Source organism: Callorhinus ursinus, unplaced genomic scaffold (assembly GCF_003265705.2).
Source record: "Callorhinus ursinus isolate GAN/ISIS: 27379988/994484 unplaced genomic scaffold, GSC_fseal_2.0 scaffold10, whole genome shotgun sequence".
NCBI classification, from domain to species: domain Eukaryota; kingdom Metazoa; phylum Chordata; class Mammalia; order Carnivora; family Otariidae; genus Callorhinus; species Callorhinus ursinus.
The window spans coordinates 65,311,600-65,330,192 of NW_027397072.1; the positions used below are offsets into that span (position 1 = coordinate 65,311,600).

Below are 18,593 nucleotides of genomic sequence, written 5' to 3' on the forward strand. Positions count from 1 at the left end.
GATACTCAAACAATGACTACTACAAACAGTATTAAATATATTGCCCTTTATGCAGCATGGGTCGGAACATAAATCCTGCCTTTGACTTTGAACTCCAGATTCTGAACAGCTCCTTCAAGGGAGACTCCCACAGCTTTCAGCTTTCATATCAAGTAACACCACTACTTACTTTCTGTGTTTGTGGAAGCCTAGACAAGTCATTCCCATAGGTGGTGCCCAAACTTCGGGTTTTCATACACCAGGATATACATAAATATTATATATCTATTAATTACTTTATACATTCCCCCATGGGGCTCAAAAATCAGGCACCAGCCTTTTTTCTCAATAAAGAGATTCTGGTTTTGTTTTTATCTACCATCTATCAATACTGACATTTCATGAAAGAAAAGACATTTCATCATCAAGCAGCACACAAATCAGGAGGATAAAAGTATACCTGGCACACACATACGCATGTACACACACTGCCTTTTCTTCTCATTTTATTGTTAATGTGGAAAACATTACCACGGAATGCTGAGCGGCACACAAATGTGAGCAGGAACCCCTGATTTATGTCATCTTGGAGCTGGCCTCCCCTGCACTCTATCTGGCTTTCCTACTGCTTTTGGCCTAGGTGAGCAGGGTAGGAATAGGCCTCTTCCAGATCCTGGACCACGGCCACCCACCCTTCTAGAGCCTCTGAGGAATGGAAGGGTCAAAGCTCCCAGTCACTTGCTCTGTACCTGTGCAGTGTCCTCCTCTCCTCTCTGAGGCTGACATTCCAGTCCAACCAGGCTCCAGGGAGCTGGCTGCCAGGTGATGCTTCCCAGTGCCCCCCAAGCCTCCTGGCATCTCTCACCTCAGCTGGTTAAGCATTTTGCGGGCAGATGCTCATTTCTCTGCAGGATGTTGTGCATATTATTATTACTCTGTCATGGATACACAGATTGAGGTCCCCAAGGGGTCAAGAGGCTCTCCCCAGGAACCCAGGAATGAGCCCTCACTACAGCCTATTTGAGTCCCAGGACAGGGTAGGAACTATATAAAATGAATGTCTCTACCAGTTAACAATGAGACTGCATACACAGAACTCCCCAGTGTCACAAGCTGAACATTACTTTTTTTCCACGTCAATCAGTGGACATTTACTGAGTCCCTATTAGATGCTGTGCTAGGTGCCCAGGATACAAGCATGAAGAAATGTAGACTCTACTCTCAAGGCAACAGTTTACAATTTCTATCTTCCTCCAGCCCAGGGAGAGCCTTGTATAATTCTCATTCATTATGCCAGAGACCCAGACCAGCAGGTGTGACGTTCAGGCCTCAGGCAGGCAAGAAAAGGCAACATGGCGAGCAGATTCAGTAGGAAGGGATTTCAGGGAATTTATGCAGTGGGAGGATATGATTTTACAGTTCTTTCTGAGAGGCTCTTCCTTCACCCGAAAGATAGGTGATTCTTCAGTCCTTGAAGATACCTGAATGATTTTGGCAGATTTTTCTTTTTTTTTTTTTAAAGATTTTATTTATTTATTTGAGAAAGAGAGAGAGAGAGCGTATGAGAAGGGGGAGGGTCAGAGGGAGAAGCAGGCTCCCCGCCGAGCAGGGAGCCCGATGCGGGACTCGATCCGGGGACTCCAGGATCATGACCTGAGCCGAAGGCAGTCGTCGCTCAACCAACTGAGCCACCCAGGCACCCAGCAGATTTTTCTTCATTTCAAAATGTTCATGAGAAGCAAATCTTGCTGACGGAAGAATAAGCAGAGGACAATGGGAAGACGTAGAAGGACACTAACCTGGACGTCAGGTAGACGTGTTCTAGTCCCCAGCCTAACCACCAAACAAAGAAATACCTTGAGCAAGTCATCACTTCGCCTCCCCTGACCTCAGTTTCCTCATCAGAAAAACGAGTCAGTGGAACTAGCCATAACAGTGCATACGGGTACTTACTCTGTGCAGATTCTTGGGGGCTCTGCACAGACTAAGTCACTTAATCCTCACAACCAGTCTGTGAGATGGAGAGCAGTCTTCATACCCACGTTCCAGGCTGAGAACACTGAAGCACAGAGAAGCAAAAATCGTCTTGCTCAGAGTCATGCAACTAGTAAGTGGCAGAGATGGAATTTGGACATAATCTATTTCTAGCATCTACTCTCTTGAGCTGCCTTTTGGCAGGTAAGAACCAGATGGTACTAAAGTCCCTCTTAATGTTTACATTCTATTGATCTATGAGTTTCGGATGACCCCTAAAGCTCAGTTTCTATGTTTTTAGACCAATGGAACAAAGAGTTTATGAAAAACTATTTATAATTTATGACTCAAAACTACTAGTTCATGCTAGCATGAAAATAAAAATTTTTGAGGTGCTTTCACAGATGTGATCACTTGAGATCCTTACAGGATCTTGCTTATGTTGGGAAGGTCATAGCATCATTTACCGTGCCAGAAAAAGGAAGCTCAGAGAGGTCAGGACTTGATGATGTCACCCAGTAAAACCAGCATCTAAGCCAGTGGATAAGTCTTACTTCTCCAGCAAGACTGGAGGCCTCCAGGCTGGTGTCTTGCAGCCTATCCTACCTGAGTCACACATTTCCTCTAGAACGGCCTCTTGGATTCAGAGAAACACACTGAATTCTGAACAGTGACAGGGAAAGGAGTCTTTATCTCTGAGGCTCTCCTCCATGCCTCCAGCGCTCTCTCTCACACTGAGATACGTGGCCGTGCAATCAAGGAGGTCAGCTCACACACCCTTCAGAATTCAGATGCATATGGGGGTCACTGCAGAACGAGCTACTCTGGCCTTGAACTCCATGTTGGGCCTTGTAAAGAGCCATCTAACCTTTCAGCTTCTGCCAACTCTGCTCCTTCTTCCTCCACATTTGCAAGGTAGCTTCTGCCCTCCACTTGGGGAAACTGCACTCTCAAACATCACCTGTAACTTCCCAATCCAAAGAGCAGCTGCTCATTCCCTTAACGCACCTGCTGCTTTCCCAGCACTGACTTGTGCTCACATCCTCCCCTCCCCCTGCAATATACTGCCCACCATCCCACCTTCAAATCCTACCCTTGTCTACAGGCCTGCCTCACATTCCATCTCTTCCAGGCCTCCTCTAGTCCTTCCAACCAGATGCGCTCTATGTTTCTTTGATCACCCACAGCCCTTTTCTTCTGCCTTACTTAGGACACACTTGACTTCTGCCCTTTTTTTTTTTTAAATCGCCATTGGCCTTATACTTTCTTATCTCCTTCACATCTGACTGCTTTTTACTTCTTGGTAATGCCAGGAGCAGTGCCTGGCACTGAGAAATATCTGCCTGACCTTAAATTAATCTTATCCCAGGCCATAGAAGAATTCACTCTGCGAAAATATATGGCAAAGAAAAGGGATCATTACACTCTAATGTCTTTCCCAAATTTCACCAAATGCTTTTTTTTTTTTTTTTTATCTTAATCAATTCCTGACTGACAGAGCTCAGGCCCAGAGGTGAGAACATCCTTTTGGTAACTGCCACGTGGCCTGTCTCCTAAGAGGAGTCTGAGTGTGAACATGTCAGTCCAAGACTGTTAATTGGACCTCACACCACACAGCTGCTGTTTTACAGGAGAAACAGAGCTGGGGGGACCGGAAGCAAAGGAGACAGGATCGGGAGAACGGCCTCACTCTTGCAGGGCACTCAGTTTTCACTGAAACTGGTCATCCTCACAGAGGGACAAGGTGGGACCAAGGAAATTCTAGTGAGGTATTTATTCTCCCTCTTTCCCCTCCCAGAGTAATATACGGGAGAAGAGGATTATAACTTGGAAATTTGAAAATTACAAAAAGCTTAAATTCCTCTGGTGAAAACGAAAATCCCAATCCTCTCCTCTAAGGACAACAAAACTGGTCAGCATAAAAATGCTCCCTGGGTTTCCAAGTCTTCTGAAGTCTCTCTGTACAAATAGCTCCAAACGTCGTAACTAGGATTTGGCTGGCTTCTCAGCCTACCAGCATGTGGGTGTGGAGAACAGGACCCAAGGACACTGTGTGTGGCAGAGCACTTCGGGGGACCAGGTCTGGTGGAGAAGGGAGGCACCCAGGCTTCTCCCCCCTGCCACCTCAAGGCAAACACAGGGTACTTCTGAGACTTTGACACAATTCGTCAGCAAACAGGTGGCCGTCGCTCATATGATCAAACCGGTGCTTTGGGAAGGTTGAGCAGAAAGGTGGAAGGGGCCTCCTTCTTCCTCACAGGCAGTGCTTCTCAACCTTTAGCACCCCACTAAGGATTCTTTTTAGATGTTTTTTCCAAATTGCTCCCCCTTGACATTTTAATGCCACAGATAAAGTCAGTGTATATCTGTTTGTGTACTGGAACCCTTGGGAGGCCACAAGTCATTGTAATGCCTCAGATTTTTTTGGTCCCTCAAACAGTGACTCCCTACCCCCTAGAGGCAATACCCCTCCCCTTAAGAATGCAAGTCACAGACTTGCCCCATGGGTTGAGAAGCAACAGGACAGTTCCTGGGTACTACCTCTGAGTGCCTTTTTCATTCTCTTTTCTCACTCTCTTTTAGACTCAGTATGAGCTTTGCAGGCACAGGACTAGGAGGCCCAAAGTGACTGGGTGACTGTTCCAAGCAATGCCATAGCAACATGAGGGTGTTGGGGCATAGAGACTGACAAGTCCAGAGGAATGGTGGGTTTCATTCAGTGAAAGCTCAGTCTCCACATTTGCAAGCATTGAACTAAAAATTCAAATACAGGGGTTCAGGTGTAAAACTTTTGCAATAAACTTCTCCAAAGATTAGCAATGCAGAGTTCAGAATTGGTTCTCCTATCACCCTTTTTATTAGCAAAAGGGTCTGAAATTGGATATTCCCTTCTGTCCGATTCATTTTTCCAATATTATAATTAACTTGAGAAACAGACCTCCATTCCCGCACTTTCCCTTTTGCTTGCACACTTTACAGGCAGAATATAATGACTCTATTTACTAGCTCACTTTAGGCCAAAAATAAGAGGGCTAATAATACATTAACATTTATTTCCATTATCAATCAGAAAATTGCAGGTCAGCTCTTGAATGATATGTTGCTCAGCACATTAAATCCTCGAACTCAGCAAAAATGTATAAATACTTTTACTCCTGAAATTATGGTTTGAGAGAGACATGTGGGAGGGTAAATGGGAGAGGAGAGGATAATCAATTTAGATTGGTCTAAATGGAAGAGCAATGGATTGCTATTTTTCTCCTTTATCTAATATAGAAAGTGAGTGCCCATGGTCCCCCTTTTGATATTCATTTGATATCCATTTTGGTATCAAAGAGGTGGCAACAAGTAACCAACCAATCAAAACTCAACTTCTCAGCCTTTGGCTTGGTGCTAACGTTTGACCATCTGCTCTCTACGCATCACCCGGGAGAGCACCAATGGACACCTGCCAACTGCTATCACTAAAATGGGGTTAAGAGCAAAATTATCTTCCTTTTATCTGGGCACCAGAGGACCTAATTTTTCTGTTTGAAGCTAGTGCCAACTCTGTGTGCCAGTCCTGCACAGTCCACAGGTTTATTATTAATCTTTTCCTAAACATTCATTACCACCAATATTGTGAGAGCCCCATAGTGCTTCCAGGTGAATCTCCTCTATAACACCTGTTTTCTCCACCAAATAAGGAAGGAAAAAAAAATATATATATAGACATTCCTTTAATAGTGTCTGTAACAGGGGTAAGCAAAATAAAGACTAAAGCCTATGGGCTAAAATCAGTCACACCCTTTGTTTCCATATTGTCCTTGGCTGTTTTCCCTACAAGGGCAGTGCTGAGTTGTGGAACCAGAAGCTGATTATTTGGCTTGCAAAAGCCAAAAATAATTACTGTCTTGTCCCTTTACGGAAAAAGTTTGCTGAACTCTGTTTTGTGATATGGGTTTTTTTTTCTTTTTTTACTAAAAATGGAAAACAAAAGCTAAAATCTTTTTCTTCTATAGTTTTAGAATTCAGAATTTAGGATTCTCTTTAGAGCGGAATAATATACACTTGTTTTTCTATATATAAGAGTGAAATTTGGAAATATAAACCCAGAAATGTAGTAAAAACATTATTGATAATTATATGGGTTGTTTATCAGTTACTTTTGTTGAAAAACAACGTTAAGTTTTCTCTTTGAGCAATAATTGTGGATATCCATCGTAGAACAGACTGGCATTTTCCCAAAGGACAGATGTTTTCTTCATAAGCAAGGAAGCATGTTTGAAAAATGAACATATAGAATTTTTTTCATGTGTATATAATTTAACATTAACATCCCAAACGATCTCTTAAATAATATCAAAGCCAAAAATACAATGCAAGTAATGCTGTATCATTGCTGAATGTGATCTTAGTTAAGGTGAATCAGAGATCTAAGAACATGAATATAGCAACCAATGACCTCACCTATACAATCGTATGTTTACATCTAAACTTTTTGAGGATATCAATATACTCATTAAATCTACTAATCTTTATTAAATATCTACTATCAATTATATTAAGTATATTGAATATAAGTATATTAAAAATCGTAAATAGTACTAAGACACAAAGCTATATAAAAGATATAACATCTGCTCTCAGAGAACTTAAAAACTAGTAGAGATGCTAAGAGGTGCTAAGAGGACCCAAATTCTATTTTATATGTATATATAAATTTCATATATATAAATTTTAACATATTGAACATTCAGAGGTAAGAAAACTTCATGTTTGATTTAGGCAATTGCTTGCTTGATTATCATAACAAACAGTATGAAAAAAGCTAACTGCCTGCACCCCTAAAAAAATTCTCTTTCCTTTGCAGGTGTCATAGTGACTGAAATTCCACTGTATTCTAGAAATTCATTTATTTACGTTAAGCACTGCTCCAATTTCCTTCCAATGCCAATGGGTCATTATTTAGGTTTTCCTAGGCACATTTAATTGCTGGCATTTTAAATATAAGAACCACTTAAAAATTATTGTAATAGATTGTTTTCTTCTGATAATCTCACTTAAGAAGCATGATTGTTCACAGATGATTTAACATGTTGTCATGTTATTTACTTATAGTTATTTACTGTAAGAAATAGGACCCCCGCCTCATGAAGGCACAGGGAATTTTGTGCAAAGGAAGGATCATTAAAAGGGGGGGAAATCAGAGGGGGGAGATGAACCATAAGAGGCTATGGACTCTGAGAAACAAACTGAGGGTTCTAGAGGGGAGGGGGGTGGGGGGATGGATTAGCCTGGTGATGGGTATTAAGGAGGGCACGGATTGAATGAAGCACTGGGTGTTATACGCAAACAATGAATCATGGAACACTACATCAAAAACTAATGATGTAATGTATGGTGATTAACATAACATAATAATAAAAAAAGGGAGACAATATACACAAAAGACGGGGGAAAGAATCCTATAAAATAAGCTTAAACTCTTCACAATCTATTGACTAGGTGTGTATAAGGAGTTAATGTTACCAAGAAAATCAAGAGTCAGAAACAGAAAGGAAAGGTGGTCTTCTCAGTTACCCCCACACCCCTAAAAATCAATCAGAGTCAATAGTCATATTGAAGTGGGATGATGGTGATAAAGGGAAAGAGAAAAAAGGGATGTTTCCCATAAATTCTACTTTATTGATGACTAACCATACAGAGGCTAATGTCCACAACAGGAATGAGCATTTATAAACTCAGGCATTAAATCCCTGTTCCATTCTAATGCAAAAAATAACCCTTTGTTAACTTAAGATCTTTGTGTCTCGATCACAGAGCCACGTGAAATTATTAACTAAGCCCAAAGCAAAATGCAAGGTACTAAAATTGTAACATACTTGTAGGGTATTCAAATGCATTATTATTCATTAGTAGGCACTAAAACTACAATAAAGCAGAAGACTTCGGTGAACCTATTTCAACTGACATTGAGTGTAAATATGACTTGATTAAATGTGGTCATTTGCCTGTCCAGCTACAGCTAGTAAGTTTGCTCCCAATCTTAGCAATACGTGTTGTATTTGCTCTCTACTTTATTGGTTATAGTTACGTATATTCGACTTAATGCATGGTATATCATATAATCATCTTGCTGGGATTGTTTTTCTTTTATGTGTGTGAGTGCGTGAAATTTTATCACATGTAAAGATTTGTGTAACTACCACCACAATCAAGATACAGAACTGATCCATACGACAGAGAATTCCCTGTCCATCCTTTTATAGTCACATCCTGTCCCTAACACCTGGCAACCAGTATCTTGTCTCTATCTCTATAATGGTATATTTTTAGAGTGTTATAGAAGTGAAATCATATGGGATATATCTCCTTTTTGAAGATTCACTTATTTTTTAAAGTACATATATGGCATATATATAAATTTTATATGTTTTTAAATTTATTATATATATATATAAAATCACATTCATATATTTACATGGTATAATCTTGCCTCAAATTTTATTAAAGTGTTTCTAAGTTCAGTCTTATTCAATCTACAACAAGACATTAGAGACAGCCCTGGGGAGAAAATTGCCAGAGTGTGGTCTGCAGGGTGAATCATTCCCCGACAGACAGCCGAGCCCTGTGCTTTTAAAATGGCTCAATAGCTCTAAGAGCTGGATTCTATGATAAAGCTGAAAGGCACCTAATATGAGAGTATTTGGAGCAAATCCCCACAGCCTACAGCACTGGCTTTGGAAGGCACCACTGGGAAGAATGCACTATAGGAAGAAAGGCAGCTTTGCTTTCCAAATGTGATGCTCATCTTGCCTTCACTGGGATTTTCTAGCAACAGAGAAGCCTCATGAGTGATTTTGCTAAACAGGGTGAAGATAAAGAGTTAATAACTTCTAGCCAGGCCATAAATTAACCTGTTTTTTGGAAATCTGAAGGAAGAGGCACGCAGGAGGACTAATGAACACCCGTATCTAAAAATAAGTCCTTACTTAATTAACAGCACACTCCACAGTCTTTCTAATTAAACTGGCCAGGCTGAGGGCCCCCAGTTCCACGGCTGTTCACCTTAAAAAGTCCCCCAAAACACTGAAATCATTTGAACTTCAGGGGGAAATAGCAGATAGGCAACTGAGGAGAAGGGTGTCGGGGGTGGGGAACTAATTTCATTTTAGGCAAGGAAGAGGCAATATACTGGAAGTCAAGCTCTGCAGGTCAGGGTGAGAGAGGGAGGGACCAAAGATGGAACCAGAGTGGCACAACCCACCAGTTGCAAGCAATTTGCACGGATGGTCTGAGAAGGGGGGGAGGCGGCCAACTGACACAAGAAATATCCACCTCTACCTTTGGGAAGCTAAGCCCAAACCTCCTGGAGGAAGAGGAGGCAGCTGTCCAAGGTGGAAGGATTTCAAGAGTCTAAATAACAGCAGCCAACATTTGCTGAGTTCTTATTTTATGCTAGGAATTGCACTAACTATGCTAACACGTATTACCCTCATGTAATGCTCACAACAACCCATTTTACAGATCATAAAACCGAGGCTTAGAAAAGTTATGTTACTTGCTCCAGGTTCCCAACCAAGTCAGGAGAGGAACTGGGAAATGGACCCACACAGATTGAGACACTGTGCTGCCTTATTAAAGAGAGACAATACCGACTGCCAGGACTCCTGTGACAATTTAAGAGGGCCTTACAGCTACTAGGTGCTCAATAAATATTCCCCCCAAATCTTCCACAATGACCTATGTCAGACCCTAAAAACATCTACCAATGAAATTTCTTCCCTTTGGGTAATGCCTGTGTCTCTAGCAGTCCTCTAAAAAAACACAACACAACAACAACAAATACAAATAGTACATATTATATGCAATGTTCTTGGAAAACTTCCACCAGATTTGAAAAAGGACAACTGGAACAACATGACTTGTATGCTCTAAGAGCAGTTTCATTCTCAGAGAGTTAAAATATTAGAAAACATTCCTCTTCTTATAGACCTGGGTTTTGCTGATATCTTTTTTACCTTTGACACATCCTCTTTAAGTTTCCAGCTAAAACCCCAATGAGGGGCTGAATGAGCCCAACACGTATTGCACTGAACGATTTCAAACTTTCTAACATTGGCATTAGCACTTTCATTGTGTCCATTAATTTTTATAACAATTTATAAGATTTTATTTATTTATGTATTTATTTATTTTAGAAAGAGAGAGCACAAAAGCGGGGGAGGGGGGCAGAGGGAGAGGGACCAGGAGACTCCCCACTGAGTGCAGAGCCTAAAGTCAGGCTGGATCTCACAACCCTGAGATGGTGACCTGACATGAAATCAAGAGTCGGATGCTTAATTGACTGAGCCACCCAGGTGCCCCAATTTTTATAACATTTTAAATAGAAAATGTAAGAGTCACACAAAGATTCATATATCACCCAAATACTGAGGTATGTAGAGACAGTAATATTCCCAAGTCTGAACTGGCAGGTAGTGCCCCTGCACATCAGCTTGAAATGTTTGTTCATCATCTTAATTCAGCATGAAAAAGGCAGTTCATATATATTGATGTTGAATATATGGGGAACATTGGAAAGTCATGTACTTCATTAAGCCAGTCCACCAATTATTACCTTTGGGGATTTACATTTGTTAGGTTATAAAAGCAGATGACTCTCGCATCAGGAGGAAGGCAAATCATAAGGCAGGCTAGGTTTAAGGCTTTAGAGAGGGGTAAAAACTATGGTGAACTTGAACAGCACCAAGCTGTCTGAAGAGGATAGCAACTATGCAGCTGCTGATTGCTGCTAGGAAGGGTGGGCCCCATGACACCTATCATTTCTTGCTTTTATATGAAATTTCCCACTGTTAAAACTTAGTAACTAATACTTTTTTTTTTTTTTAATAAAAAGTAAACACTGCGCTGGCCAAAGAAAATAAGTCTGAGGCTGGATCCAACCTCCAGACCAGGAGCTACATCCTCTAGGTGAAAGGCATCTAAGGACAAATTTTGATTGGTTGAAATGGAAGAAAGGGGGACATAGGCAAAGGGGGTGGTTCCAGAGACCCAGGAGTGAGCATGAGGACCCTTCCACACCAGAGCATCTCTAAAGAAGGGCAGAGAAGGCAGAATAAATGCAAGGTGAAAAGAGAGAAGACCAAAGCAAAGAAGCTTTGCTTTCTTTACACTGTGTATAATGTGAGCAACAGCTGAAGTTGTGGAAAGAAAAAACTAGACAAAAATGGCTGGAGAGGTCTGTGAGCATGTTCAATACTATGAGGTCCAAATCAGACACGTGAGGTACGAAGCACTTCATTTCACCACTCTGCAGTGGTAAGCGGATGACAATCATGGCAGCCATTGTTTCTAGGCATCAACGTGTCCAGCTCCATGCTGTGTGCTTTACAGAGATTCCCGCATATTTAACCCTGACACCAAAATCAAGCAGATACTATTCTCCCCCACTTTACAGATAAGGAAACTGAGGTTTTGGGACATTAAGTGTCTTGCCCAAGGTCATAAAACTGGTGGGTAGCAGAGCAGACATAACCCAGGGCTGTGTGACTTCAGTGGCCAAGTTCTTCATCAGTGTCCACTGTTGTCTCTCTGGCTGGGTTTGAAAGGGGGCCCAGAGATTAAAGTCCTGAAATGTTGCAGGTGCACAACCCTTCAGGAGCTTCAACAAGAGAGTGAAGGAAGCATATGTTCTCCTTTTCCCAACAATGGTATTTTCTGGATAGCAGAATCAGGTGTATCAATATGCCAGTGTTCCCTCCACCCTCCTGCCCTGCTACCTCTGTGCAGTATGACACTGGCCAGGTCACTGGAGCCCTCTGTCAAGTTCTCTATGATTCAGTTCTCCATCTGTACAATGAGAACATTATTACTTTAGCTGCCAAAGAAAGGAGACCCCAAGAGGATTCCCCAAAGTCTACCCCTGCACATTTTCAAAAAAGACTTTTCATATAGCGGCAGCATTGCCAAATTCTTTCAGCATCCTCCTTTTAGTCTGTAATATCCCAGAGAATTCACTGCAGTGCGCCGATTCCCAGGCTCCTTGGCTCTTTGAAGAGCCCATAACCCAGTCAATAATCACCTCTGGCTCTGTGGGATTTAGTTTTGCCTGTTTTGAACCAAAGAAATAGGAGAAAGTCTTACAAGGTATTAAAGCCCAAGGTCATGCCCCTAACCTAAAGATGAGGACACAAATATAACAGTGGTTTTAAAAAGTTATTCTTAAAAATACTGTTGGGCATCTGGGTAGCTCAGTCATTAAGCATCTGCCTTTGGCTCAGGTGATGATCCCAGGGTCCTGGAATCGAGCCCCACATTGGGCTCTCTGCTCAGAGGGGAGGCTGCTTCTCCCTCTGCTCCTCCCCCCACTCGTGCACTTGTGTGCACTCTTTCTTTCTCTCTCTCTCTCAAAAATAAATTAAAAAATCTCTAAAAAAAATACTGTTAACACACCAACCCACACCAACATATACACTTAGTAGCCCTTTCTTGAGGTAAGAGAGTGAGAATTTTAGAGAAAATCACTTTTAAACCTTCACAACTAAAGACCTCAACAATAACCCAGGAGAGTAACATATCTGAGTATCCAAAAGTCAGAAAATCTTCATAAATGTATGTTGCTGGTGATTTGGATAACAACATGACTGTTCAATCAAAGTTAATATATTGTGTTGCATTTTTTTAAAGATTTTATTTATTTATTTGACAGAGAGAGAGAGAGGGAGAGAGAGAGAGCATGAGCAAGGGGAGGGGCAGAGGGAGAAGCAGGCTCCCTGATCAGCAAGGAACCCGATGTGGGACTTGATCTCAGCACCCTGGGATCATGACCTGAGCCAAAGGCAGACGCTTAACCGACTGAGCCACCCAGGAGCCCGTCATGTTGCATTTAATCTTGATTTGAGTGAAAGTTGTTGAGGGGAGTCACCCCAACAACAATGGGATGACCCACCCTAGCCCTGTATGTGAACTGTCTCCAGTCCACCTACGCTACTTCATACATGGAAAACCTCCCCATCTGCTGGCATCTCCCTACTGCTGCATGATTTAATGCACAGTCCTATGCCGGATTTAGGAATGCATTTCCCTGACTCCCATTCTTCGAAATTCTGAGACACTGGCTTATTTGAAAGCACCAGCAGTTTTTGAGAACTTAATGCATTCAAGTGCTGAAATTTATAAATGGACTATTTCCTGTTTTTTTAGACAAATATATTGGAAGAAACAAAGGAGCTAGGGAAAGGGAAACCCATACATTAAAAGGAACTTTGAGACATAGGAACAGATTACAATGTATGAACTTTATTTCATACTAATTTCAATAAATTATAATTTTTAAAAATTATGAGACAAGGAAATTTAAACACCCCTGGATATTATGATATAATATCAAGGAATTGGTGTTAATTTTTAGATGCAGTAATGATACTGTGCTTGTTTTTTTAAATACATTTTTATCTTTTAGACATAACATGCTAAAACATTTAAAGATTCAATAGCACATATAATGTCTGAGATTTGCTTCATAATAATCCTGGAAAGGGGCGCCTGGGTGGCTCAGTTGGTTAAGAGCTTGCCTTCGACTAAGGTCATCATCCCAGGGTCCTGGGATTTATCTCTGCATCGGGCTCCCTGCTCAACAGGGAGTCAGCTTCTCTCTCTGCCCCTCCCCATTGCTCATGCTTGTGCTCTCTGTCTCTGTCTCTCTGAAATAAATAAAATCTTCAAAATAACTCTGGGAAAGAAGAGAAATGGGTAGAGTGGTTCAGGCATAACAAGTCTGGGCATGAGTTGAAAATTGGTAAAGCAAGGTAATGGTTAAGTGGGGGTTCTTTACACTATTTTCTCTCTCTCATACATGTTTGAAATTTGCCATGATAAAAGAGAAAAAGAGATTGTGGCTATCAGCTTCTATCGGTTAGAAGAGAAATATGAGAGGGACCTCTTATGAAAGAGGATGCTCACACGTTCCATGCAACCGATGGCTGATTTCATGTAATTAAACAATATATTCATTTTTAAAAACAAAGAAACTTTAAGGTACAGATGATCCCTTTGAGCAGTGGTCCTCTAATGCCTTACTAATACTAAGCTATAGATCTTCTTTCCAATGGCCTGTTGATGCATCTCCACCTAAAGGATGATCTGAACACAGAGCAAACTCATATCCAAAATTGAACTTACCGTTTTTCCAACCAACCTCCTTCCTCATTCCTTATCTTAGTATTATTGCAAGCCGCATCGACTCAGTAGCCCAATCTATAAGCCTGAGTTATTTTCAAAGTCCCCCTCTCCCTCATCCTTACATCCATCTACTTGTCATACCCAATCAATTCTAGATCAGAAAGGGTCCATCAACAATGAACTGGCAGAGATTCTGAGAGTCGAAGAACTGAAGGAGGGAACATAGGGCTTGGTGGTCACCAGGTCACATGTAAATAGCCCAACCCAAAGGAGTCAACAACAAAGACATACACCCACAAGGAAGAGCAGTAGCAGTGAGAAACCTGCCGCCTTAAGTGAAGGCACCTCTAACTTCTCTGAGGGCCTGATACAGTAAGAAGAGGTTGGGCATAACCTTATACCCCACCTATCAGGGAGCTCAAGCACATGATGAAAGTGTGAATCACTCAGAAAGGAGGGAAAAAACAAAAACAAAAACAAAAACCCTATTCTATAAGAAGACCAAACCACAACCTACAGACTACCAAAATGGGAGAATGAGAAATGCTGAGCTGTTCAAATGGCAAGAGGAGACATTAACAAAATACAAAAATAGCAGAGAGTAATAGTGAGAACTTAATTGCTGTCTACGAATAGGATCTGAAATCTATTGCCACAAGGCTACCATGATTCATCCCCACAAGTCAAACCTGGAGCCAAATGAACAAAAGAAAAAAAAAAGGCATTTGACAAGAAAGATGCTTGCAACACATTTAATTTTGCATAAGGAATGCAAACTTCTCAAGGATTTGACCTAAAGCATTAAGCAGGCCCATATATTGTTTAAATCAATTAGGCCTTCCTGCATCAGCACTTTTGCTCTGCAAACAACCAAAGCCATCATGTTCTCTAATCAGCAGAAAAAAATCATACAGATTGGTCTATTTCCATTTGTTTCTATTAAACTTCTAGGAAAAAGAGTAACTTCTAGAACAGATCTGAGGATCTCTGCAAGTGGAAAGGATGGGTTGCCTTTAATGACACCCATCTGAAAGGGAGAAATGGCTAGATGCTACTTGGTGTTTGTCTTGGGGCTTTTCAACATTCTGACATTTAAAACTATGGACTTTCATATTGAGAGATGTCATTTAGAATTATCCAAATTCAACAAATGGAGACTTCAACACTATTCTGGTGATTATTACCTTAAATTTATCAAAATTGGAAAAGGGTATATTTTTCGCTAGAATGAGCTGAAAGGTAATCTGTTCCATCCTTTTCAACCTCTGTATGGAAATGCAGTAACCTCTGTGGTAGGCATTTTATTAATGCTGGTAATAATATCAATCAAATATTTATTGAACACTTATCATGTGGCAGGTGGTATGCAAAGCTCTCTGTATACTTTATCTCATTCAATCCTCACCAAATCCTGTGAGGCTATTATAATTACTAAGCCCATTTCATAGATGGTAAGACTGCAGCTACCAATCAATGGACATTCTATTGATTCCTCTGTAGATAAAACACTATAAGAACAATAAATAAATGTCCCAACACAAAATCTTCAGAAAACTGCTTCAGTTCTATACCTCAGTGGAATAAAAACTTTCAATTTTGTTTACTTCTTAAGCCCTCAGAAAATATCTTCATAAGGAACAAAAGTTCCTATCCAAGTATTTTCTTACAAAACTTCAATGATGTCACCCTGAGACTTATGCAGTATCTTCAGCATTTAGGTTACTTTGCTGTTCACTGGGCTCTCCAGAATGTAAAGATAGAAATTAGACCAATGCCTTAAGGGTCTCCTGTATGCCAGATAGCATACCAATAATTTGTGAATTATTTTGTTTAATTTCACAATGTAACTATGAGAAAGTACCTTTCATAGTGTACAGGTTAAACCCAGAGCAAACAGACATGCAGCTGATAAAGGCTGAGACTGGGATATGGCTCGAGGTCTTCCAATTCCAAAAGAGGGATAAGAGACTGGGACTCTGGTTAACTGGCTTGCAGTGGGGGTGGGGGAGTGAAGAGTTTATGGAAGGGCTTTAAGTATTTCCTCAGTTCCTGGATCTGGATGGCAACACAGGATGTTGTCCTGGTCCCAATTTCTTGTGAAAATTTCAACATGGACGACGTGAGTAGTGAAATGTAAAGACTGGCAGCCCAGTGCCCTTGCTTTCTGCTGCTTGGAGTCATTTGCTCCTATTTCTATCCAGAACAGTGTTAGAAGATATATAAAAATTTTAGCAAAGAAAACGGGGAGATGGGAAATTGCACCAACGGAAATGCTCATGATTCCAATGATTGTTTTTTGATCTGTGACTGTGCTCTCATAAAGTTAAATTTCAACTAATGAAGTCAATAATGCTAGTTGACCTACATTGTTGACATTTTGTGGCAAATGAACTCAGAATCCTGCCATCCTAACAGTAGTAACAGCAAACACCGGGGAGTGCATAGCATGAATGTATTTGCTAGTGTATTCTTATTCTGAATCATCTCCCAGGTTCAAAAAGTATCCCTGAACTCCAAATACCAGGTGAACCATACAATGTAGATCAATAGATTTTTCAAGTGCAATAATTGTTTCTCTCTGGGAGATCCCCATTAGTCCCAGAAGGAAGAATACTTTGGTTGACCTCGAGGAACACAGCAGATGTGGATAAAACTGTGTGTGCTGCTGACCTTATCAGGAGAGAGCCAGGCCTTGAAAATCACAGGGGAACACCCTGGGCCTGTGCATGTGGGCTGTGGGAAACCAAACAGCTGGTCAAGTGTGTGCTTTCTTTAAAAAACAAACAAAAAAAACAACCAAACCCCAAACTGCATCCATGCGAGGAGAAAGAAATATTTGAATTAAGAATATCTCTTTATGTTTAAAAACAGTGTCAGGAAAGAATAATATGAATGGAAACAAGAGGAGGTATGTTGTAAGCATCTAGGAATCTTGAGCCCACCAGTGAAAAGATTTTCTACTTAAAATCCTCCTTACTATGTTTTACTATGTTACCTCTGAATGCCACTTTTCCTGCTCTATTTAGGGGCCCCGTAGCCGAATAAGATGGGAGGAAGAGGGTGGAGAATCAGCAAAATTGATTTCTCATATAGTTCCAACCCAAAGGAACAGGTTAGTGTGCTCGCTTCGGCAGCACATATACCAAAGGAACAGGTTAGAATTTATGAGCGAGGGAGGAGAGGAAAAAGTGGGAGGGAGGGAGCATAGAGAGGGAGAAAGAAAAAGAAGAGTTATGAAAGTAGGAAGGAAGGGGAACCCAGAAGATGCTCTGGGAAGTCTTGACTTTGGAACTGGAGGAGTTTTTACCTCCACTGAAGTCACTACCCAACATCAACCGGGCTGGATTTACCTGGAACAGAAGCAACCCCCGCCCCCCGCCCCCGCCATGCACTGCAACAAGAAACAGAGCACATTGCTAACAGAGAAGAATCACAAGCCGTGGAACCCTCACGCATCTGAGAAAGCAGAATGTGATCCTGGGCAAAGCACAGCAAAGAGAGCTCATGAGACGAGTTTTTACAATCTCAGCTTCAATTATTCCAATAGTGCAGCATTCCTGAACAAACAGAACAGACACAGGGACATGAAAATAAACCCTGTCCATGTGCCAGGAGAGGACTTACAGGAAACCCAGAGATGCCTCCTGAGGACTCACAGCAGATGCGGACTAAGGGGAAATTTAATCAGAAATTGGTTAAGGACCTAGAATAATTTTCTTTCATTCATTCATCCATCCAACCATCCACCCACCCAACTAGTATTTAAGGCAGCCTACTAGGTGCCAAGTACTACATTAGATGCCGGAAATACAGGGCCAAAATAAGACAGGAGCCCCTCAAAGAGCTCACAGCTCAGAAGTGAAAAACAACATGAATTCCCTATATATGATACAGTGTAAGGGGTAGGCCCTGGTTAAATGGTCAGGGTGATGGAAGGGGGGGCAGATGGAAAAGGAAAGCCTGGAGGTGGGAGGGGTAAGGTAGACTCACTGAGAAAGCGGCGAGGACTTACCGTCTATTAAACTTTCATTTGGAATACCTCCAGGCAAACCACGCACATTTCCCCAGCAATCACAGGACCCCACTCCCCACTGCCTTACGTGGGGCCAGAGGAGCACGTTCATGTTACCTTAGCCTCTGGCAGCACTGGCATTTGTGTGAAAGAATCCTGAGCCAGGTCATGGCCAAAGAACATACTGCCAACTCCCACAGGTCTTTTGCAAGGTGTGAGGGTGTTTCTGGGGGTCACAGTAACTGGCAGGTGCTACTGGAAGTTGTGACCCAGGACCAAGAATGCTCCCCATCCTCCAATGCCTGGAAAAGCTGCTCATGAGGAAGACTTGTTGATCCCTGAGTGCTTGTGGCACCCCATTTGAGAAACTCTGGGCCAGATTGTGTCATAGGCCACATTTGCCCTTTAACCTTAATATTTCTTTTCTGCTTTAGATTACTGGCTCCATTTGAATCATTACCTT

General features: G+C 41.5%; 2 long non-coding RNA genes across 3 annotated transcripts in view; both read right to left on the bottom strand.

Annotated features, from left to right (window-relative positions):
* Positions 1-18,593, bottom strand: part of LOC112821565 (uncharacterized) — a 490,026-nt gene that overhangs the window by 90,357 nt on the left and 381,076 nt on the right. The gene's annotated exons all lie outside the window — the stretch shown is intronic.
* On the bottom strand, positions 1,687-18,169 carry LOC141373620 (uncharacterized). Its single transcript, XR_012379828.1, has 3 exons — positions 18,131-18,169; positions 11,718-11,787; positions 1,687-1,727 (listed from the first exon to the last, which is right to left on the bottom strand). It is a non-coding gene; the product is annotated as an uncharacterized lncRNA (long non-coding RNA).